The sequence below is a fragment of the Pan troglodytes genome, chromosome 5, assembly GCF_028858775.2.
Source record: "Pan troglodytes isolate AG18354 chromosome 5, NHGRI_mPanTro3-v2.0_pri, whole genome shotgun sequence".
Classification (NCBI taxonomy): domain Eukaryota; kingdom Metazoa; phylum Chordata; class Mammalia; order Primates; family Hominidae; genus Pan; species Pan troglodytes.
In genome coordinates, this window is record NC_072403.2 from 89,900,836 (window position 1) to 89,925,715 (window position 24,880).

A 24,880-nucleotide genomic window follows, 5' to 3' on the forward strand; every position below is an offset into this window, starting at 1 on the left:
AGGCCCACCAGCACAGTAAAATGTTACTGTTAATTATATCAAGGTGCTAGTTATTGCTTGATATTATTAGATACCTGAATGTATCTGCAATGTCTTGAGTAATTCTGCCTAGACTCTCCAGGTGATCCAGGTATTACTGACAAGATGGTAATACAAGATACCTAAATGAATTGAATTGCGTTTACAACCCAAGGTTAATATTTCGTGAGAAACATGTATGAGCTGTTTCCCTACGTTCTTTAGAATACATAGAGAGTAGATTATCAAAACCAAGACATTTTCAGGGGGCATTGCTTTTGTCCTGAGTACTTCTGCACCTCACATACACCCAGTCCCCAAGTCTTCCATTTACTCAATTAAGGGGCACCATCTGTATGAAACAGTCCCACATTAAGGTCAATCACCCCCTTCTCCTTGACCACATTATTCTCTCTGGTTTTTATCATAGTGTCTGTATGTCTACATTCCACTGACAAAGACAGTGGCAAGTATTTTTATCTTATGTTTCCAGTTCCCCAACTCAGGATAAGGGTAGTGATTGCAGTGATTGGTCATTTGTACCCTAAACACATTTGATGAGCTTTCCTTGAGAAAATCACATAGGAAGACCTAATTTAGCCATAACACTGAACCTCTTCTGTTCTTCTAATTACTGTACTCTCATTTCTATAAGATCTCTCTCAAACCATTTATTTCCTCAGACCTATAACCTCTCATTTCCTCTCTTGGCAGATAACCTTGTCCTGTACTTTACATAGAAATTAGGACAAACAGGAATTCTCTTAACTTCCTGCTAGCAAACATAAACCTTACCATCTGCCATCATTTTCTCTTCTTTACCAAGTTTACAATAAAAAAAGACTCGTTGAAGTATCTGTGTTTTGGATCATGTATTCTCTTATGTTCACAAGAAACATGGCTGATATGCCTCTATTCTTTATCTTTAAATTTCCCTAACTTTCCATACCACAAACAAACCTTCCTGAATCCCTTATCTCTCTCCAACTAACATTCTTTTTCTCATCACAATTAAATAGTTATCTACAATGTCTACTATTATTTCCCTGCCATCCCAATTCTTCTTAATTCATGGCAACAATTATGAGCTTTCTGATGGGTTCTTGTGATGATGAAATTAGATAATCAGGTAAATATCACAAAGATTATTATTACTCACTTATTGCTCATTTGGGAGCATTCAACAGTTTGATCACTCTCCTCTTGAAACACTCTGAATTTTGGATACCATGATCCATGCACCCTGTATTGTTTCCCTGCCTCTCTGACATCTCTTTATCCTTATCTCTTGTTAACTTCACCTACTTCACACGACTCACTGTAAAGTTTCTCAGGAGTGTGTTCTCAGGCCTTCTTTAGCTTTATATGCTCTATTCCAGTGTGAAATGATTTATTCTTGTGGTTTCGGTGACCATAATTTTACTGTATGGATCACAGTACCCAGGTGCAAACAACTGTATGCAGACCAACTTACACAGAAAATGAATTTATTCAGACTATTAGAAAGCTTACAAAATCTCAAGGAGACTCAGAGCCAGGCTAAAGGCTAATTACAGAAACAGTGCTTATGCTGGGAAAATGTGCTAGTGAAAATATTACTGCCACCTCTGAAGAACGGGAGGCTTCTACCACTATTCTTCCCCCGCATATAGAACAGGTTTCTTGCTTGTCTTGTTTATGCATTCATGTCTCTTAAAGTCATATCTGATTGTTGGAACTTAGGTCATATATCTGTTCTTATTAAAACTGTAAGCAACCTACAAATGTGAGTTTTCTGAATTCTAGTCAGGAAAAACAGGACTCATAGTTTGAAAGATTATGGAAAATAGAATTCTCCAAAATATTAGGTGACAAGAAATGGCACAGGTCCACCTCTACAGCTAATGTTAGCTGCCTGACATTAATGTATATTCTTCTGCTAAATTTAATCTTCCAAATAGCAAAATGCTCACACCTATCCTAATGTGACTATCCATAAACAAGTATATCTTCATGATCTCAAAAAGGAGGAGTTTTATCAATCACAGTATCTGTGGTAGGACCAGTGAATTTCATGACAGTTGAAATTGAATTCTGTTCATACTGGACCCTCTTCCCTATTGCAATAAGTTATCACTAATTAAAATTTGTCCTTAACACTTTAGTGTCTGGTTTTGTTATCCTTGACAGAAATATCTGCTTATGCAACTTACTTGTACTTCAGGACCTGCTTGAGGTCAAACCTGTATTTATAACATTTCTAATGGATGGATCATTTCTGGACCCAACCAATTGTATAGCTTGGAGTATTAGGTAACACCAAGTCCATGAGCATAAGCTCAGGTCATTTGGTGCTCTATCATCAGTTGTTTAGTGACTCCTAGCACATCGTTTCTGCCAAAAAAAAAAAAAAAAAAACTACAAACTTTTAATCAAAACAATAGTTACTTGCCATGAACTTTGCCTTAAAACATTAGGTACCTACAGCATGACTCTCCTATTAAGGCTCGACACGGGCTTTATACAGTATTGTCTTCTGTGACAGATACTTTGGAAATGATTGGATTTACTGTTATAAAGCACATTGCAGAGTTGCTTTCATGGAGTGTTGTCCAGCCTAAAGATTTTCTCTTGCTAAGCAGATATTTAAAAATGTCATGCTTTTGGCCAGGGGCGGTGGCTCACGCCTGTAATCCCAGCATCTTGGGAGGCCGAGGTAGGTGGATCACGAGGTGAGGAGACCAAGACCAGCTTGGCTAACATGGTGAAACCCCGTCTCTACTAAAAATATGAAAAATTAGCCAGGCGTTGTGGCATGCGCCTGTAGTCCCAGCTACTTGGGAAGCTGAGGCAGGAGAATCGCTGGAACCTGAGAGGCAGAGGTTGCAGTGAGCCAAGACTGTACCACTGCACTCCAGCCTAGGTGACAGAGCAAGACTCCATTTAAAAAAAAAAAAAAAAGCCATGCTTTTGCATAACTAGCCAAATCAATCAGAGTATCCAACTGAACTGTAGTGATAATCTTCTCCAATATCCAAAGAAATCCACTGTACCTCTTTCTTTGTGACTTATGGAGCAAAGTACAGCAACTTGGCCTTTCACTTTCAATAGTATATTCTATATTGTTCTATATTACAGGATATTCTGAAACTTCAAAATGGCAGGGCCCTGTGTGAAGCAATTTCATTATTTTCTGGTCACCAACGTGTCTGAGTCTGGTGAAACAGAACATATTCATACTCAACAAGTTACATGAAGTGGATATATTACTTACAGATAGGCAAAAAGAGACAGCAGAAGCCTAGGATTCATTGAGAGCCAATCCCCAAGTCTCAGAAAGTTGCCCAGGGCAGATGGAGTCTTGACTGCACTTGAATATAGCTATATCTATTAACATCTACATTCTAATCTTCTGGGTCTTTTCAGGGAAGCATTTAGGGAATAGAGTCACTCCAACTTTGCAATAATTCATTAATTTATCTTCTTTAATTCAAAAGATTTTATGCCACCTTTCATTCATTCAGCACAGGCTACCTTTGTGCATAAGTTTCAGTCAACTAACTGAGCAACCAATTAAAATATCTGACTGATTCTGGCTATTAAATTATAGGCAATAAGAGGTAACGAGAAGGGACATACAAGAAATTTGCTTTCCTTGCAAAGTACTTACCTTAGGGATATCGAGGCAAGGCATTACTAGCCTAAACGGACTGGAAAATAGGTGCTGTTTTGCTGGCAAGACACTCCATGAGTGTTTGGGGTTCTATCAGATTTTCCCCCTTTTGATTCTGGTGTCTCATTCTTTTTCATTCAATATGCTGTTATTCAAAAATCTGACAAAGATATGAATTCAACTTAAGTTGAAATTCAGCAACCCAGAGCATCAGATAGGATGCTTGGTTATGTTAATACTGTTGTTGCAACAAAATATACTTTTGGCACAGACATAGTAAGATCCCGATTCTCTTACTACACCTTGAGCCAAGACTTTAAATTTTAACCTTACCATTTTCTGTCATTAAGCTCTCCAGTGCAGCTGGAAGCAGTCAGCCTTCCTCCTCTTTGTAATCCTTAGTACTTCCTCTCATTCTGTATCAATAGCTACAAGGTTTGTTTATTTTTTTTAACTCTTGACTTCAATAGCCATTCCATTTTACAGGATAATTTAAGTAACTGTTTAACATGCAACGTTATTAACCACCAGAGTTCCCAGTTCTATACTAACTAGATCTTCAATGCCTTCATTCGCAACCTGTTTAAATAAACTATTCAGTGTTCTACTTATTTGAGAGCCTATTGCCTCTCTTGAGGCCAAATATTACATTGGTCGGCGTTCTTAGTTGCAAACATGGGAAAACATTCTGGCTTATTTAAGGAGAAAATGGAATTTTAAAGCGGTATTATATAACTTATACACATTTAAGGAAGAACTGGAGGGCAAGATTTTGAAGCTACCCTCCCAAAATCAATGACAATACAATACACCACATGGGCTACTCTGGAAAAGATACTATGACCATGCCACTTGGAACAGATTCCTCTTAGGATTGGATGCCTGATCTTCTGCTCCCTACCTCCCCCACCCACAAACCTACACAGAAAAAAAAATACCTCTGTCATTACATGTATTGGACATGTGTATTCGCCTTCAAGTGGTCACCTCTTCATAGCACTAACTTTTTAATGCGAATTTCAAGTGGATTCAACTGACTACAGAAATCTAAGTCACATGCCTTCTCCTAAAACTTTAAGGGAGTCTGGCATATTACTATCCTGGCCTTTGCCTTGGGAAGACTGACTAAATGATGAATGTCCGCTGCATAGGACATATCTTAAAGACACCTAAATTAATACCATCAGTCCTGTGATAGATATTACTAGCACTCACCAAAATTTCTGCATCTTTTCTTCTACCTAAATAATAATGAGAAACTACTAATTCCCTGTAGAAATCAGTAGAGGCCATATAATTTACTTTGGCTGATGGATTGTAAATGGAAGTGACAAGTGTCACTTTAGGACAGAAACATTTTTGAGCTTATAAGCCTTTGCACACATTCTCTTGGCCTGCTGTGGTAAACAGTGAAGCCTCAAATAGAGACAAAAGCATCACAACATGGGAAGGCATCAGTCAGTCCAGGTGCCTGAATAATAACTTGAGTGAAAAAGCTCCCTTCCTTACCTGCAATGGACATACAGCAAAAGCAAGACATAAACCTTTTTGTTCTAACTCGTTGAAATGTTTTTGTGACATATCTAGCTCATGCTGACTGACAAAACCCAGAGCTATCTTCTCACTATACATTTTATACTGTATATACCTAATAGTTTGCAAGGTAGGATGCTGGGCTGTCACACAAGCACTCCAAACTCAACATGTCCAAAAATGAACTCATGAACTTTTCCTAAACTATTCTTCCTGCAGTGTTTTCTGCTTCAGTGCGTTAGCCAACAGCCATGTGTCTATTTAATCTAAAAACTTAAGTATCTTTCCTGATTCTCTTCCAGTTTCCACCACCTCTCCTTTCTACTGCTCAGGCATGTTTTTTACATCTCTGCTTAATATTATTGCCCCAGGAAACATACCTTCATTCCTTGATCTTCCAAACCTGTTATATTCTCCTAAAGAAGTTCATACTTAATGGTCACTCTTGTCCTCTTCTTGTTATAACTTCTGTGGGGTCCATCATCCCGGGCCAATGTTTAAATTCTATGATGAAAAAACAGTGACTTCTTTACCATAGTTTCGTCAATTCCAGCATATATAGGTCATCAGTACTTTTTTAAATGAAGGTTTGAAATTAAGAAAATAAATGGGCCGATCACAGTGCCTCACGCCTGTAATTCTAGCACTTTGGGAGGCCAAGGGAGGCGGATCACAAGGTCAAGAGATTAAGACCATCCTGTCCAACATGGTGGAACCCCATCTCTACTAAAAATACAAAAATTAGCCGGGTGTGGTGGTGCATGCCTGTAATCACAGCTACTTGGGAGGCTGAGGCAGGAGAATTGCTTGAACTCAGGAAGCGGAGGTTGCAGTGAGCTGAGATTGCACCACTGCACTCCAGCCTGGCAACAGAGCAAGATTTCTTCTCAAAAAAGAAAAAAAGGAAAAAAAAAAGAAAGAAAAAGAAAAGAAAAAGAATGAATGACTAAAATGGCTCCTAGAAGATACTTTCACATACTTATCTTACTTCTAGTTTTTTGCTCTGCTCAACTTAAGTCGTTGTTCAGACTTTTTCCTTTTAAAAGGGTAGATTTTGAAAGTATCCTGTTCACTGCATACACCATGTTATCTGCCCATCTGTTCTACATTTTGTTTCATTTGTTCTACTTATATACGCCTACTATTTGCATGAAATTATTTTAATGTCAATCTTCTTTACTATTTGGAAAACAAGAGTTTATTTCTCATACCCCATGCTGGCACAGAATAATGACACATTTTTTTGGATTAAAGTATTTTCAGGAAATATCCTCCACAATCTGAGAAGGTGGAGAAGAAAAGAAAAAAATTTGATATTTTGATATTTTTCCTCTAAATTGAAAGAAATTCTGTTTTGGAATAAAAATATGGCTTGATTCATTCTAACTCTTACATCTAGAAAGCATTTCAGTGCATTTTACTACTTGAGTATTTAATTTAATACTAGATTTTAAATAACATCTTTGAAAATTGTTTTTAGTGTTTAATATGACTGATAATATACGGTTAACAAAAATTCTGTTGTTTAAATCTTTTCCAGTTATGTAATCTTGTAATAAAACAACCCTAGTAATGAACTAGAAAGTAGAATAGAATTTTTTCATATGTTTTTCTTTTTTGGTTCAAATGTATCTAAAGCATAATACATTGGTGGGATATAAGAGAGAATGTTTAAAATCCCATCCAAAGAGTAATTTTTGACTTTTCCAGGATATTTGGTCTCTAATCAATAAATCATGCACTGAGGGGTTTTTTAATGAGACCATGTGTGGGATAGATAGCAGCAACTTGGCAGGTCCCACAGATAACTCTTAATAGTGAATCCACATTCTTCATAGATCTCTCCTAACTTCATCAAGGTGTTTCTCTGAAGGGTGCATGGGAGCTGTCATAATATATTTTCCCATACTATGTTGAAGAACTGGGGAAACTGGTAAAAAATGAAAATTTGGGGGATATTAACAGATTTTCCCTTGAAGCTGCCTGCATATTATTCAGAGAAAAAAAAAACATATTTGGTAAACAGCAAGAAAGGTAACTTAAAAAGCAGTTGCAGTGTGGTGTTATGGTATATTTTTAAAAAGCAACTTTGGTATAATAAAATAAGATCTGCAATGAACATTTTTTTTTACATGAAGAGAAAAGACATAACTTTTAGGGGCAAATATATAAGTCAGAAGTTATTTGGATCTTTTTTGAGGACATCACAATATGTTTACCATCATGCCTAGGTTAAAGATCCTTTTAACAATTTTCTCCAAGCAGAGAGATTTGCAATCTGGTAGGCTCCAGGGTATTCTACCTATAATCTGAAAGCTCTTTTAAATTCTCTCTTCTAGTGAAAGAAATGTAAAATCTCCTCAGTACATCTGCTTTGCTTATTGCAGTTCATACCCCAGGAAAATCCATTTTATATTTCTTTTGGGAGTTATTAGGTATATATTACTATGTCCAAGGAGACACAAGCTCCTCTAGACATGGATATAAGCTTCAATATCTGTATTAACCATTTGTCTCTGATGTTTTGACATCTGGGGCCTTGTTGACTCTGAAGAGACTACCCCTCCTAGAGCTTACCAATTCCTAGAGGTAGTAAGTGACTGGGCTGCAAGCATAACTTTCACATGCAAACCAATCAATCCAGAGGCCATACCCCAAACATCCCCTTTCTAGAGCTTTCGCAGGGCTTACACTATGGACCACTATCCACCTACACTGACCAGATACCAGATAACTAGAGACAAATCCTATATCTCAGAGCCCCCTGAAATTACTCAAACTAGCCAGTCATTATATTGATTACCCTGCCTTGCCCATTTCTTCTGGGAGAAACCACAATAAAGGCTATTGCCCATGTTTTCCCCTGCTGCGTTTGCCTCTGCACTGACCCTGGTGCTTCCACATGTGCCACTCCCCTCCTCATTGTGTGTCATGCCCTCCCATTTCTGGGGGTCTGTGAGCTTAAATAAGCCACCTTTTGATTGGCAATTGTCTCCTGAAGTGTTGGCCTCACCATACCTTAATAACATTAATACCTACTTTTTAAAACAATATCCAAAGTTAGATGATATTCGAGGAATACTACGAGTTATTCTTTTGGTCAGAGTAGTCATTTCCTTTCTAGGTGATTTAAAAGATGCCAACAAGTTTTATTTTGCTTTGTGTTTTCCAACTTTTATTTTAGGTATGGGGGATACATATGTATGTTTGTTACATGGATAAATTGTGTGTTGCTGGGGTTTGATATACAAACAATTTTCTTACCCAGGTAGTGAGCTTAGTACTCAATAGGTAGTTTTTCAAAATTCACCCTACTCCTAGCCTTATCCTTCAAGTAGGTTCCAATGTCTGTTGTTCTCATCTTTGCATCCATGGGAACTCAAAGTTGAGCTTCCACTTATAAATGAGAACATGTGGTATTAAGTTTTCTGTTCCTGCATTAATTTGCTTAGGATAATGGCCTCCAGCTCCATTCATGTTGCTGCAGATCACATGATTTTATTTTTTATGGCTGTGTAGTATTCCATGGTGTATATGTACCACATGTTCTTTATCCAGTTTACCACTGATGGGCATCCAGGTTGACTCCATGTCTTTGCTATTGTGAATAGTGCTGTGATTAACATATGGGTGCATGTGTCTTTTTTATATAATGAATGAATATAATGATATATTTCCTTTGGGTACATACCCAATAATGGGATTGCTCATTCTAATGGTAGTTTTAAGTTCTTTAAGAAACTTCCAAACTCCTTTCCACAGTGGCTGAACTAATTTACATTTCCACTAGGAGTGTATAAGTGTTTCTTTTTCTCTTCAAACTCATCAATAGCTGTTATTTTTTGACTTTTTAATAATAGCCTTTCTGACTGGTATGAGATGGTATCTCATTGTGGCTTTTATTTGCATTTCTCTATTAGTGACATTGAGCATTTTTTCATATGCTTATTGGCCATGTGTATGTCTTCTTTCTTGCTGTTGGTGTTTTAGTTGTTGTTGTTGTTTTGTTTTGTTTTGTTTTTGGTGGAAGTACCAGGGATATGTCTTCCTTTAAGAAGTGTCTGTTCATGTCTTTTGCCCATTTTTTTATTGGATTGTTTGTTTTTGCATGTTGATTTAACTTCCTTATAGATTTTGGATAGTAGTCTATCGTTGGATGCATAGTTTATGAATATTTTTTCCCATTCTGTAAATTATCTGTTTACTCTGTAGATAGATTCTTTAGTTTAGTTAGGTCCCATTTATCTATTTTTGTGTTTGTTGCGATTGCATTTGGAGACTTGATCATGAAATATTTGCCAAAGCATATGTAGAGAAAGGTATTCCCTAGGTTTTCTTCTAGAGATTTTATAGTTTTAGGTTTTACATTTAAGTCTTTGTCTATTTTGAGTTAATTTTTTTATATAATAAAAGGGTTCAGCTTCAATCTTTTACATATGGCTAGCCAGTTATCCAAGCATCATTTATTGAACAGGGAGTCCTTTTCCCATGATATATTATTGTCAACTTTGTTGAAGATCAAATGATTGTAGGTGTGTGGCTTTATTTTTGGGTTCGCTAACCTTTTCCATTGATCTATGTGTCTGTTTTTGTACCAGTACAATGCTGTTTTGGTTACTGTTGCCTTGAAGTATAGTTTGAAGTCAGATAGGGTGATACCTCCAGCTTTGTTCTTTTAGATTAGGATTTCTTTGGTTTTGGGGGCTCTCATTTGATTCTTTGTGAATTTTAGAATATATTTTCCTAATTCTGTGAAAAATGGCATTGGTAATTTGATAGGATTTGCATTAAGTCTGTTAATTGCTTTGAGTGGTATGATCATTTTAACAATGTTGATTTCTCCTATCCATGAGCATGAAATGTTTTTTTCTATTTGTTTCTGTCATCTCTGATTTCTTTCAGCAGTGTTTTGTAATTCTCATTGTAGAGATCTTTTACCTCTCTGGTTAGCTGAATTTTTATGTATTTTATTACTTTTGTGGCTCTTGTGAATAGGATTGCATTCTTGGATACCATTTGTGTATGGAAATGCTACTAATTTTTTTACATTGATTTTGTATCCTGAAGCTTTACTGAAGTTGTTCATCACTTCTAGCACCCTGTGAACAGAAAGTATGGGGTTTACTAGGTATAAAATCAAAACAGAAAATCCAAGTAAACCCAATCAGAAATGACAAAAGGGACATTACCATTGACTTCACAGAAATACAAAAAAACTCTGAGACTACTATGAACACCTCTATACACACAAACTAAAAACCTAGAAAATTGGATAAATTCCTGGAAACATCCAAACCTCCCAAGAGTGAACCAGGAAGAAATCAAAATCCTTAATAGACCAATAATTAATTTCAAAATTGAATCAGCAACAAAAAGCCTACCAATATCAATCAGACAAAAGCCCTGTACCAGATGAATTCATGGCCAAATTACACCAGACATACAAAGAAGAGCTGGTACCAATCCCACTGAAATTATACCAAAAAATCTAGGAAGAGGGGACTCTTCCCTAATTCACTCTATGAAGCCAGCATCATTCTGGTACCTAAACTTGGCAGAGACACAATGAAAAATAAAACTTCAGACCAATAAACCAATACTCCTGATGAACACGATGCAAAAATCTCCAACAAAATACTAGCAAACCAAATCTAGCAGCACATCAAAAAGCTAATCCACCATGATGAAGTAGGCTTTATTTCTGGGATACAAGGTTTGTTCAACAGATGCAAATCAATAAATGTGATTCATCACATAAATATAACTAAAAACAAAAACCACATGGTCATCTGAATAGATGCATAAAAGGATTTTGATAAAATGTAACATTGTTTTTTGTTAAACACTCTCAACAGACTAGGTAACATAAGTTTGAAGGAATATACCTCAAAATAATAGCCATCTATGACAAACCCAGAGCCAACGTCATACCGAATGGGCTAAAGTTTGAACCTATTTCTCTTCAGAACCAGAACAAGGCAAGGATATCCTCTCTCACCACTCCTATTCATCATAGTACTAGAAGTCCTAGCCAGAGCAATCAAGCAAGAAAAAGAAATAAAACGTATATAAACAGAAAGAGGAAGTCAAACTATATCTCTTCACAGATCAACAGGTTGTAAAAATCAAAAATACCTGTGCCCTACTCCCTCAAATTTATACCAGACATTTTCACTAGATTAAAGAAAGACATTATTTGATATCGCTAATATAGTGATCTTCCCCTTAGCCACATCTCATAAATCATCTAAACTCTTAGATACCTAGCTGAATGCAAGATGTAGAGAAAAATGGGTTGTAACATGAAAGCTTGTGTAACAGTGAAGAATTTCTTAATTCACATAAGAATGAGGAATGTCTTAATTCATAATTTGATATTTTTCTGAAATTGTTCTTTTTAGTAACATAACCGTCTATTTTTATTAGAAGAAATATTTTACAATTAGTACATTTTGGTTTGCTCATATAATGTGCTTTGCCACCATTTAAAGAAAAAAATGGTAAAGTCAAAATGTGTTAACATATGAGGTAAAACTTGCCAAAATTAAGTTCTCAAGATAGATTGAGCACTCTGGTGATTTGAAAGAAGCAGAAAACATAGTGTCCAGAAAACTAAACTTGTGAGCTCTGGAACTCAGGAGCCAATACGAAATACTACTCTAATGTATACTCCTTTTTTAAATCTTTCTTGAAAATATCCTGGCTTGATCAGTTTTCCATGAGCACTTCATATTCTGTGTCTTACCTAACCCACTGCCATGGTCTGAATGTATGTGACTGTCCAAATTCATATGTTGAAACCTAATATCCAATATGATAGTATTAAGAGATGGGCCCTTTAGGAAATGATGAGGTCATGAGGACTCGTTTCTCATGAATGCAATTAATGCCCCTATAAAAGAGGCCCATGGGATCTTGTTCATTCCTTCAGCCATGTGAAGATGTATAGAAGGCACCATATATGAGAAAGGGCTCTCACCAGACACCAAATCCGTTGGCACCTTGATCTCTTGAATTTCCTATTTTCCAGAACTGTGTGCACAGTTCTTTCTTCATCACTGAAGGGATGGCAAAGAAGTGTAGGAGTTACCAACATGGAAAATGGGTATTCTGACCAGTTAGTTATCATGCCATTTTAAATACAGCCATTAAAAATTCAGATGAATAAACTTAAAAGGGTTAATTTTATGAAAATTCTGAAGAGATTCTCTAAATACCGCTCCCTAGTCATTTAAAATGTTTGGATTTTAAATTTAAATAGGCTTGCCCATTTGTGCTTTCCCACTTTGTAAAATCATTTAGTATTTGTTGAGTACACCCTCTGATATGGTTTGGCAGTGTTCCCACTCAAATCTCATCTTGAATTGTAGTTCCCATAATCCACACATGTTGTGGGAGGGACCCGGCGGGAGGTAATTACATCATGGGGACAGTTACCCCAATGCTATTCTCATGATAGTGAGTGAGTTCTCACATGATCTGATGGTTTTATAAGAGGCTTTTCCCCATTTGCTTGACACTCATTCTCTCTGCTGCCACCCTGTGAAGAGGTGCCTTCCACCATAATTATAAGTTTCCTGAGGCTTCTCTAGACATGTGGAACTGTGAGTCAATTAAGCCTCTTTTCTTTATAAATTACACATTCTCAGATATTTCCTTATAGCAGCATGAGAACAGACTAATAATACAGTAAATTGGTACTGGGGTGCAGTGCTGCTATAAGGATACGGAAAATGTGGAAGCAAGTTTGGAACTGGGTAACAGACAGATTAGAACAGCTTGAAGGGCTTAAAAGAAGACAGGAAGATGTGAGAAAGTGTGGAACTTCCTAGAGACTGGAAGGTTCAGAAGACAGGAAGATGTGGGAAAGTTTGGAACTTCCTAGAGACTTGTTGAATGGCTTTGACCAAAATGCTGATAGTGATATGGACAATGAAGTTCAGACTGAGGTGGTCTCAGATGGACATGAGGAACTTGTTGGGAACTGGAGCAAAGGTGATCTTCCTTTGCTTTAACAAAGAGACTGGTGGCATTTTGCCACTGCCCTACAGATCTGTGGAACTTTGAATTTGAGAGAGATGATTGAGGGTATCTGGTGGAAGAAATTTCTAAGTGGCAAAGCATTCAAGAGGAAGCAGAGCATAAAAGTTTAGAAAATTTGCAGCCTGCTGAGGTGACAGAAACTAAAAACCCATTTTCTTGGGAGAAATTCAAGCCACAGACTGCAGAAATTTGCATAAGTAACCAGGATCTGAATGTTAATCACCAAGACAATGGGGAAAATGCCTCCAGGGCATGTCAAGAGACCTGCATGCCACCCTGGAGGTCTAGAAGGGAAAAATGGCTTCATGGGCTGGGCCCAATGCCCCCTGCTCTGTACAGTCATGGGAGTTGGTGCCTTGCATGATAGCTGTGGCTAAAAGGGGCCAACGTACAACTCAGGCACCTTTACAGCTGTCATTCAGTGCACCAAGTCCCATGACTGTACAGAGGGTGCAAGCCCCAAGCCTTGGTGGCTTACACATGGTATTGGGCCTGCAGGTGCACAGAAGTCAAGAATTTAGGTTTGGGAACCTCTACCTAGATTTCAGAGGATGTATGGAAACTCTGGATGTGCAGACAGAACTTTGCTGCAGGGGCAGAGCCCTCATGGAGAACCTCTGCTAGGGTAGTGCAGCAGTGAAATGTGGGGTTGGAGCCCCCACAAAGATTTTCCACTAGGGCACCGCCCCCACTTGTGGAGCTGTGAGAAGAGGGCTACCGTGCTCTAGACCCCAGAATGGCGGATCCTATGACAGTTTGCACTGTGTGCCTGGAAAAGCCACAGATACTCAATGCCAGCTGTGGAGGCAGCCATGAAGGGGGATACACCCTGCAAAGCCACAGGGATGCAGCTGCTCAAGGCCGTGGTAGCCCACCTCTTGTATCAGTGTGGGAACAGACTAATATACATCCTCTGTGCCAGGCCCACTTCTAGAGACTGGAAATGCAAATCTAAACAAATGATGTATCACACTATTGATTTGCATATGTTGAACCATGCCTGCATCCCTGCGATACATACCACTTGGTCACAATAAATGACCTTTTTAAAGTATTATTGAATTCTATTTGCTAGTATTTTGTTTCAACTGATGTTGAAAAAGCATTTTCCATAGTACTGGAAATCCCAGTAACAGCAATCAGATGGAAGAAATAAAGGGTATCCAAATTGAAAAGAAATATGTCAAATTAGACTTGTGATGTTTTGGCTCTGTGTCCCCACCCAAACAGCATGTTGAATTGTAATTTCCATGTTGGGGCAGGAACATGGTGGGAGGTGATTGGATCATGGGGGCAGATTTCTCCATTGCTGTTTCATGATAGTGAGGGAGTTCTCATGAGACCTTGTTGTTTAAAAGTATGTAGCCTTTACCCTTCTTTCTCTTTCCTGCTCCACCACGGTAAGACATGCTTGCTTCCCCTTCACTTCCATCCATGACTGTAAGTTTCCTGAGACCTCCTAACCATGATTCCTGTACAGCCTGTGGAACTGTGATTCAATTTAACCTCTTTTCTTTATAAATTACCCAGTCTCAGGTGGTTCGTTAGAGTAGTAAGAGAATGGACTAATACAGAAAATTGGTACCTAAGAAGTGGGGCATTGCTATAAAGATACCTAAAAATGTGGAATTGACATTGGAACTGGGTAATGGGCAGATGTTGGAACAGTTTGGAGGGCTAAGAAAAAGATAGCAAGATGAGGGAAAGTTTGTAACTTCCTAGGAACTTGTTAAATTGTTGTGATTAAAATGCTGATAGTGATGTGGACAATGAAGTCCAAGCTGAGGTGGTCTCAAATGGAGATAAGGAACTTATTCGCAACTGGAGTAAAGGTCACTCTTGCTATGCTTTAGCAAAGAGACTGGTGGCATTGTGACCCTGCTCTAGAGACCTGTGAAACTTTGAACTTGAGAGAGATGATTTAGAGTGTCTGGCAGAAGAAACATCTAAGCAGCATTGTTCAAGATGTGGCCTGGCTGCTTATAAGTGCCTATAATCATTTGCATAAAGAAAGAAATTCCCTGAAGCTAGAATGTATATTTAAAAGGGAAGCAGCACATAAAAGTTAAAAATAATTGTGGCTTGACCATGAGGAGGGAAGAATTTTCTGGGGAGGAATTCAGGGATGCAGAAATTTACACAAGTAAAAAGCATCCAAATGTTAATAGCCAATTCAATGGGGAAAATGCCTCCAGAGCATTGCAGAGGCCTTCACAGCAGCTCCACCCATCACAGGCCTGCAGGTTCAGGAGGGAAGAATGGTTTTGTGGGCCAGGCCCAGGGCCCCATTGCTCTGTGCAGCCTTGGGACATAGTTTCCTGTTTCCCAGCCACTCCAGTTCTAGCCATGGCTATAAGGGGCCAGGGTACAATTCAGGCTCTTGTTTCAGAGGGTACAAGCCCCAACCCTTGGTGGCTTACATGAGGTGTTTGGTCTATGGGTGCAAAGAAGGCAAGAGTTCAGGTTTGGTAGCTTTTGCCTAGATTTCATTCAATGTATGAAAATGCCTGGATGTTCAGGAAGAAGCCTGCTGCGGGGTAGAGCCCTCACAGAGAACCTCTGCTTGGGCACAGCAGACAAGAAATGTGTGTTTGGAGCCCCTGCACAGAGTCCCCAATGGGGCACTGCCTAATAAGAAGAGGGTCACTGCCCTCCAGAGCACAGAATAATAGATCCACCAACAGCTTGCACCATGCACCTGGCCACAGGCCTCAATGCCAGCCCATGAAAGCAGCCACAGTGTCTGTGCCCTGCAGAGACACAGAGTTGGAGCTGCCCAAGGCCTTGGGAGCCCACTCCTTGCATCAGCATGGCCTGGATGTGAGACATGAAGCCAAGGGAGACTATTTGAGAACATTAAGATTTAACGACTTCCCTCCTGGTTTTCAGACTTACATGGGGCCTGTAGCCCCTTTGTTTTAACGAATTTCTCCCTCTTGGATTGGGTCTATTTACCAGTTGTATCTTGGAAGTAACTAACTTATTGTTTATTTTACTGGCTCACAGGTAGAAGGGACTTGCCTTGTTTCAGATGACATTTTGGGTTTGGACTTTTGAGTAAATGTTGGAATGAGTTAAGATATTGAGGGACTGTTGGGAAGGCATGACTGTGTTTTGAAATGTGAGAAGGACTTGATGTTTGGGAGAGTGCAGAGGCAGAATGATATGGTTTGGCTCTGTGTCACCATTCAAGTATCATGTTAAATTGTAATATCCAGTGCTAGGGGAGGGACCTGGTGGAAGGTGATTGAATCATAGGGACAGATTTCTCCCTTGCTGTTCCCGTGGTGGGGAGTGAATTCTCAAGAGATCTGGTTGTTTAAAACTGTGTAGCACTTCCCCTTTCACTCTCTCTCCTGCTCTGCCATGATAAAATGTGCTTGCTTCCCCTTGACCTTCCACCATGATTGTAAGTTTCCTGAGGCCTCCCAGCCATGCTTCCTGGACAGCATTTGGAACAGTGAGTCAATTAAACCTCTTTATTTGTAAATTACCGAGTCTCAGGTAGTTCTTTACAGCCATGTGAGAACAGACTAATACACCTTGTTTGCAGATGACATGATCTTATATGTGGAAAACCCTAAAAACTCCACAAAAAAACTATTAGAACTGATAAATAGATTCAGGTCAGTTGCAGGGTACCAAATCACATACAAAAATTAGCAGCAGTTCTATATGCTAATAGTGAACAATCTGATAAATAAATTTAAAAAGGATTCCCATTTATAATTGCCATGAATAAAATTAAATACCTAGGAATTAACCAAAGAAGTTAAAGATCACTACAATAAAAATGATAAAACACTAACGAAAGAAATTGAAGAGGACACCAAAAGATGGAAAGACAGTCCATGTTGATGGATTAGAAGAAACAATATTGTTAAAATGTTCTTACTACCCAAAGAATTCTACCAATTTAATGCAATCCTTATTAAAATACCAATGAAATTCTTCACAAAAATACAAAAAAAAAATCTAAAATGCATAAGGAACTAAGAAAGAGCCCAAAAAGCCACAACTATCCTAAGCAAAAAGAACAAAATGAGAAGAATGACATTACCTGACTTCAAAGTATCCTACAGAGCTATAGTAACCAAAACAGCATGGTACTGGCATAAAAACAGACACATAGACCAGTGGAACAGAATAGAAAACCAAGAAACAAATCCATACACCTACAGTGAACTCGTTTTGACAAAGTTGCCAGGAGCATATATTGTGGAAAAGACAGTCAGTTCAATAAATATTGCTGGAAAAACTGGATATCTATATGCATAAGAATGAAACTAGACCCCTGTCTCTTACCATAAACAAAGATCAAATCAAATAGATTAAAGACTTAAATCTAAGCCTTCAAACTATAAAAATACTACAAGAAAATATCAGGAAAACTCTCCACGACATTGATTTCAGCAAAGGTTTCTTGAGTAATATCCCACAAGCACAGGCAACCGAAACAAACATAGACAAATGGGATCCCATCAAGTTAAAAAGCTTCTGCACAGCAAAGGAAATAATCAACAAAGTGAAGAAACAACCCACAGAATGGAATATATCTGCAAATAACCCATCTGACAAGAGATTATTAGCCAGAATATAAGTAGCTCAAACAATTCTATAAGAAAAAAATCTAATATTTCAATTAAAAATGGGCAAAGTATATGAATAGACATTTCTCAAAAGAAGACATACAAATGGCAAACATGAATATTAAAAGGTGCTCAACATCATTGATCATTAGAGAAATTCAGATCAATACTACAATTAGATATCGTCTCACCCCACTTAAAATGATATATCCAAAAGACAGGCAATACCAAATTCTAGCAAGGATGTAGAGAAAAGGGAACCCTTTTACACTTTTGATGGGAATGTAAATTAGTACAACTACTATGGAGAACAGTTTGGAGGTTCCTCAAAAAAACTAAAAATAGAGCTGGCATATGATTGAGCAACTCCAGCACTGGGTATATACCCCAAAGAAAGGAAATCAGTATATCAAAGACCTATCTGCACTTCTATATCTGTTGCAGCACTGTTCACAGTAGCCAAAATTTGGAAGCAACCTAAATGTTCATCAAACAGATGAATGGATAGAGAAAACGTGATGCTTATACGTAATACAGTACAATTCAGCCATAAAAAAAGAATGAGATGCTGTCATCTGCAACAACATGAATGAAACTGGAGGTCATTATGTTAATGGAAATAAGCCAGGCACAGAAAGACAAACATCACATATTCTCACTTATTTGTGAGATCTAAAAATCAAAACAGTTGAACTCATGGACATAGAGAGCAGAGGATGCTTATCAGAGGCTAGGGAGGGTAGTGGGATAGTTGGTATGGGGTGGGGATAGTTAATGGGTACAAAAAAATAGTAGGAAAGAATGAGTAAGACCTAGTGTTTAACAGCACAACAGGGTGACTATTGTCAATAATAATTGTACACTTAAAAAGAATTAAAATAATATAATTGGATTGTTTTTAACATGAAGGTTAAATACTTGAGGGGATGCATCCTTCATTTGACATGATGTGATTATTACACATTGCATGCCTGTATCAAAACCTCTCATGTACCCCATAAATATATACACCAAGTGCCCATAAATTTAAAATATATGTTTAAAAACTTTGTTACTACTCTAAAAAAGTAAACAAAACAAAAGTAAAAAATTTCTTGCTTCATGAAATTTACAACCTGAGTGTTTGTGTATAATAAATAAATAAAAAATATGTTGTCAATTAGTGCAAAATGGTATACCAAATAAAGCAGTGCAATGTAATAGAATCCTTCACTAATTCCTCATTACTTTAGAAAGGAGTGGGGCAGTCAGGGAAGGACTTTAAGGTGATGATATTTGAGAAGAGACTTGAAGGGAGTGGATCATAAGAAAATATGGTGGAAAATCATTTCAGGCAGAATGAAGGCAGTTGCATAGTTCTTGAAGCAAGAACATGTTTGGGAACTGTAAGAAGAGCAAGAAGGTCAAAGTGTCACGAACACAGTGATGGTGGGGAAAGCAGTTAGAGACATTTGAGTCAAATCATGTAGGATTTGGCAGGGTGCAGTGGCTCAATCCCAGCACTTAGGGAGGCTGAGGCAGGTGGATCACTTGAGGCCAGGAGTTCAAGACTGGCTTGGCCTACATGGTGAAACTCTGTCTATTAAAAATACAAATATTAGCTGGGTTTTGTGGCACATTCCTGTAATCCAAACTCCTTGGGAGGCTGAGGCATAAGAATCACTTGAGCCTGGGAGATGGAGGCTGCAGTGAGCCAATACTATGCAACTGCACTCCAGCCTGGACAAGAGAGCAAGACTCAATCTCCAAAAAAATAAAAGAAAAATACGTAGGAAATTGTAGGTTCGACCTTTCTATGGTAAGGACCTTGAAATTTATTTCAAGGGGGATTGGAAGCCATTTGAGGGTTTTGCAGGGAAGAATGATGTGAGCTAATCTACATTCACAATTAATTTGGCTGTTTTGTGGAAAATAGACCGTAGGGGTCCAGAGCTGAAGCAGAAAGATGAGTTAGAGGGGTATTATATTAGTCCTATTGAACAATAGTGGTGGCATTTATTTTTCTATATAGTCATTTGTGTTTTTTACTGTACATTGTTTAAAGGCAGACCTTGATTTATTCACTTTTATTGTCAATATGCAGGAAATGCCTTGCACAATAAACAAATGTCAGTTCGATAAACACTTATAGAGGGAAGGGAGGAATAAATGGATAATGAGTTTTAATATTCTTGAATCTAGTAAAAAGAAACTCACATGGGAAAGCATATCTCTTCCCAAACAATATAGTTTTTAAAATTTTTTTAAAAAGAAGCCTTCATTATTTTTTCTGGTGAAGGCACACACGTGTTTTTCTATTTAAAAACTGAAAATGTTGGAATCTACTCATGTACCAGCACTAAATGAATGTGCAACCATGGAGGAGACTTCTGCAAAAAGTGACCAATTGTTTTTAAAGTTTATAGGAAACAGGAAAGGAAGAGTGGCTCATATTTATGAGAAGTAGGCAATGTCTTTAAAGAGGATAGAAGTAATTATCCCTGCATTCTCTCTCCCTTCCTTCTTTCTTAGTGGGTGGCACTGTGTTCTCTTGGGCTTACAGAAACTCAAGGTCATAGAGCAGATGGTTTATTATTGGGGTAGAGTAAAAAAAAATAAATCTTTCATCTAAAATCAGTTTTATTTGGAAATAAAATTTTCACTTTCACAGATAAAGTTGGCACAAAAATGAGAACATGTTGAATTTGAATCAATTGCTCTGATTCCTTATGTTTTCTGTTAAGTGATAATCTAATGCTCTTCTGCTGTCATTGACAAAATAACAATAAATAATAAACTTTAATCCTAAATACAAGTATTAATTATATAAGAAACACCTGCAACAAGATTGTATTTGGAACTTCAATTAACTCCAATTCAGGCCCTACTATAATAAATTTAACATTTAAATGATGAATTTCATTCACAAATCAATGCTTTAGGTAGGAAAATAAGGAAAAATGGTCATGTCAATATGTCATTCATTTGATTATACTGTAAAATTACAGAACAGTTGAACCATGCACCTTGCCTATAAAGATAGTAAAGATTTTCTGATGAGCAATTCCAGATGGCTGCAATGTCTTTCAGAAGTTGGGGTGAAAAATATCCAATTGGGGGCTGGGCTTACAGTGAACACTCAGAGTTGTCTGAATGTGTGACGGACATTAGGGAAACTTCTGCTTGGACTATCGTTACCTCTTGTCATCCCATATCAGTTTGATTTTTACAGAGCCTGTGGCATCTGTCTTAATCTTAAGATATTCATTGGCAAGTGTCAATTTAATTTTCAAGTTGTTCAGATAAAAAAAAATGGACTGCTCCTTGATTTCTATTTATTTCACATACTGCATATCCAATTTATCAATACATCCTGTCAGCTTCATTTGAAAAGATATATCCGAAGTCTTCCTGCTTCTTACCCACTATTGCCTTCATTATCTTGCTCCTGAATTACTGCAAATACTTCCTGTCTTCCTGCTTCTACCCTAAAGGCCACTCCACAGCCACAGGGATATCTTATATTAAAACATTAAGTCCAACTATACCTCTCCTCTCCTCAAATTCCCACAATGGTTTTTCATGAAAATGAAGACAAAGTCAACAGAATGTAAGCCTTATGTAACTATGTCCTCTCTCTCCAATTATCTTTCTGACTTCATCTCCTATGATTTTCCCTTTTATTCACTCTGCACCAGGCATACTGGCCTTTTTGCTGTCTCTAGCACAGATATACTCTTGCCTCAGGGCCTTTGCACTAGCTGTTTATTTTTTTTGGAGTGCTTGTCTCCAGGCATTTACACAGCTCACTTATTATTTATTTCAGGATTTTATTGCAATGCAATGCAACTCTCTTCTTAGTGAAGCCACCCTCTCTAAAATTACAATACCATACCACACAAATCTATTTCCTTTCCCTGTATTTTTCTTCCTAAAACTTACTCCAACAAAATAGACTGTATATTTTACATACATATCTTTATTGTCTTTTCCCCTAATGATTTTGTCTATGTTCACTGCTATATCCCCCACATCTAGAACAGTCTCTGGCACACACCAAAGAATCAATAAGATTCTAATAAATATTTGTTAATCTATTTATCATTCTAAATTTTCCCTACCTACATACATTTTATTTTTTTACAATATAAAATTTTATGGATTAAAGACATGCAGGTTTGTTACATGGGTATATTGCATGACACTGAGGCTTGAGCTCCCAATGATCCCTTCACCCAGGCAGTAAGCATACTACTTAACAGGTGTTTCTGCAGCCCATGTCCCCTTTCATGCCTCCCCCATCTAGTATCCACAGCATCTATTGTTCCCATATTTACAATCACGTGTACCTAATGTTTAGTTTCCACTTATAAGTGAGAACATGCAGTATTTGGTTATCTGTTCTTTCATTAGTTCACTTAAGGTTATAGCCTCCAGCTCCATCCATGTTGCTGAAAATGACATGATTATATTATTTTTAATGAATTTATAGTGCTCCATGGTATATATGTACCACATTTTCTTTAACCAATACACTGTTGATTGGCACCTAGGCAGATACCAGATCTTAGTAATGTGGGTAGTGCAGCAATGAACATATAAGTGCATGTGTCTTTTTGATATAATGAATTATTTTCTTTTGGGTATATACGGTAGTGGGATTGCTGGATTGAATGCTAATTCCATCTTAAGATCTTTGAGAAATCTCCAAACTGCTTTCCACAGTGGCTGAACTAGTTTACATTTCTACCAACAGAGTATAAGTATTCCTTTCTCCCCACAGCTTTACCAGTATCTGTTAATTTTTGACTTTTTAACAATCTCCATTCAGATCTTTATGTGATGGTAATCTCATTATGGCTTCCATTTGTATTTCTCTGATAATTACAGATGTTGTGTATTTTCATGTTTGTTGCCACTTGTATGCTCTCTTTTGAGAACTGTCTGTTCATGTCATTCACCCAGTTTTTTAAATTAAATTTTTGTCTTTTGTTTGTTGATTTGTTTAGGTTCCTTGTATATTTTGGGTATTAGACCCTTGTTAGATGCATAGTTTGCAGCTATCTCCTCCATTCTTTAGGCTGTTTATTCTATTGGTAATTTCTTTTGCTGTGCAGAAGCTCTTTAGCTTAATTAGGTCCTATTTCTCAATTTTCATTTATCTTGAATTGCTTTGGTTTCTTAGTCATAAATTTGCCAAGGCTGATGTGGAGAAGAGTATTTCCTAGGTTTTCTTCTAGGGTTTTTGTGGCTTGAGGTCTTACATCTAAATCTTTAATTTAACTTGAGATAATTCTTGTATACGGTGAAAGGCAGGGGTCTAGTTTTCTTCTCCTGCAAAGGCTAGCCAGTTATCCCAGCACCATTGATGAATAGGGATTCCTTTCCTTTTTGCTTATTTTTGTCAATTTTGTCAAAGATCAGATGGTTGTAGGTGTGTGGGTTCTCTATTCTGTTTCACTGGTTGATATGTCTGTTTTTCTACCAGTATCATGCTGTTTTTGTTACTGTGGCCTTATATAATAAAGTTGGGCTATGTGATGCTTCCATTTTTGTTCTTTTTGCTTAAAATTACTTTGGTTATTCAAGCTATCCTTTCATTCCATATGAATTTTAGAATAGATGTTTCTGAGTTTGTGAACAATGATGTTGGTATTTTGATAAAGATAGCATTGAATCTGTATATTGCTTTTGGCAGTATGGCCCTTTTAACACTATTGATTCTTCCAATTCATGACTATGAATTTTTTTTTGGTTTATTTGTGTTATCTCCGATATCTTTCGGCAGTATTTTATAGTTTTCCTTGTCTAGATCTTTCTCCTTTTTGCTTAGATGAAGTGCTAGGTGATATAATTTGGCTGTGTCCCCACCCAAATCTCATCTTGAATTTTACTCCCATTATATCCACGTGTTGTGGGAAGTACCCAGTGGCAGATAATTTGAATCATGGGGGTGGTTTCCCCCATACTGTTCCCATGATAGTGAATAAGTCTCATGAGATCTGATGATTTTATCAGTGGTTTCCACTTTTGCGTCTTCGTCATTTTCTCTTGCTGCCTCCTTTTAAGAAGTGCCTTTTGCCTCCCGTCATGATTCTGAGGCCTCCCCAGCCATGCAGAACTGTAACTCCAATTAAACCTATTTTTCTTCCCAGTCTCGGGTTTGTCTTTACCAGCAGTATGCAAACAGATTAATAGAGTAAGTTGGTACCAGGAGTGGGATGTTGCTGAAAACATACCCAAAAATGTGGAAGCAACTGTGGAACTAGGTAACAGGCAGAAGTTGGAACAGTTTGGAGGGCTCAGAAAAAGTCAGAAAAATGTGGGAAAGTTGGGAACTTCCTAGAGATTTTTGAATGGCTTTGACCAAAAGCCTGATAGCAATATGGACAATAAGGTCCAGACTAAGTTGGTTTCAGATGGAGATAAGGAACTTATTGGGAACTGGAAGGAAAGTGACTCTTGTTATGTTTTGGCAAAGAGACTGGTGGCATTCTGCCCCAGCCTAGAGGTTTTTGGAACTTTGAATCTTGAGAGAGATGATTTAGGGTATCTGGCAGAAGAAATTTCTAAGCAGCAAAACATTCAAGAGGTGACTTGGGTGCTGTTAAAGGCATTCAGTTTTATAAAGGAAGCAGAGTATAAAAGTTCATAAAATTTGCAGCCTGACAATGTGATAGAAAAGAAAAACCCATTTTCTGAGGAGAAATTCAAGCCGACTGCAGAAATTTGCATAAGTAATGAAGAGCCGAATGTTAATCCCTAAGGCAAATGGGGAAAATTTCTCCAGGGCATGTCAGAGGTCTTCATGGCAGCCCCTCCCATCACAGGCCTGGAGGCCTAGGAGAATATGGTTTCGTGGGTTGGGCCCAGGGTCCTTGTGCTGTGTGCAGCCTAGGGACTTGGTGCCCTGCGTCCCAGCTGCTCCAGCTGTGGCTGAAAGGGCCAGTGTAGAGCTAGGGCCATGGTTTCAGAGGCTTCAAGCCCCAAGCCTTGGCAACTTTCATGTGGTGTTGAGCCTGTGAGTGCACAGAAGTCAAGAATTGGGGTTTGAGAACCTCCACTT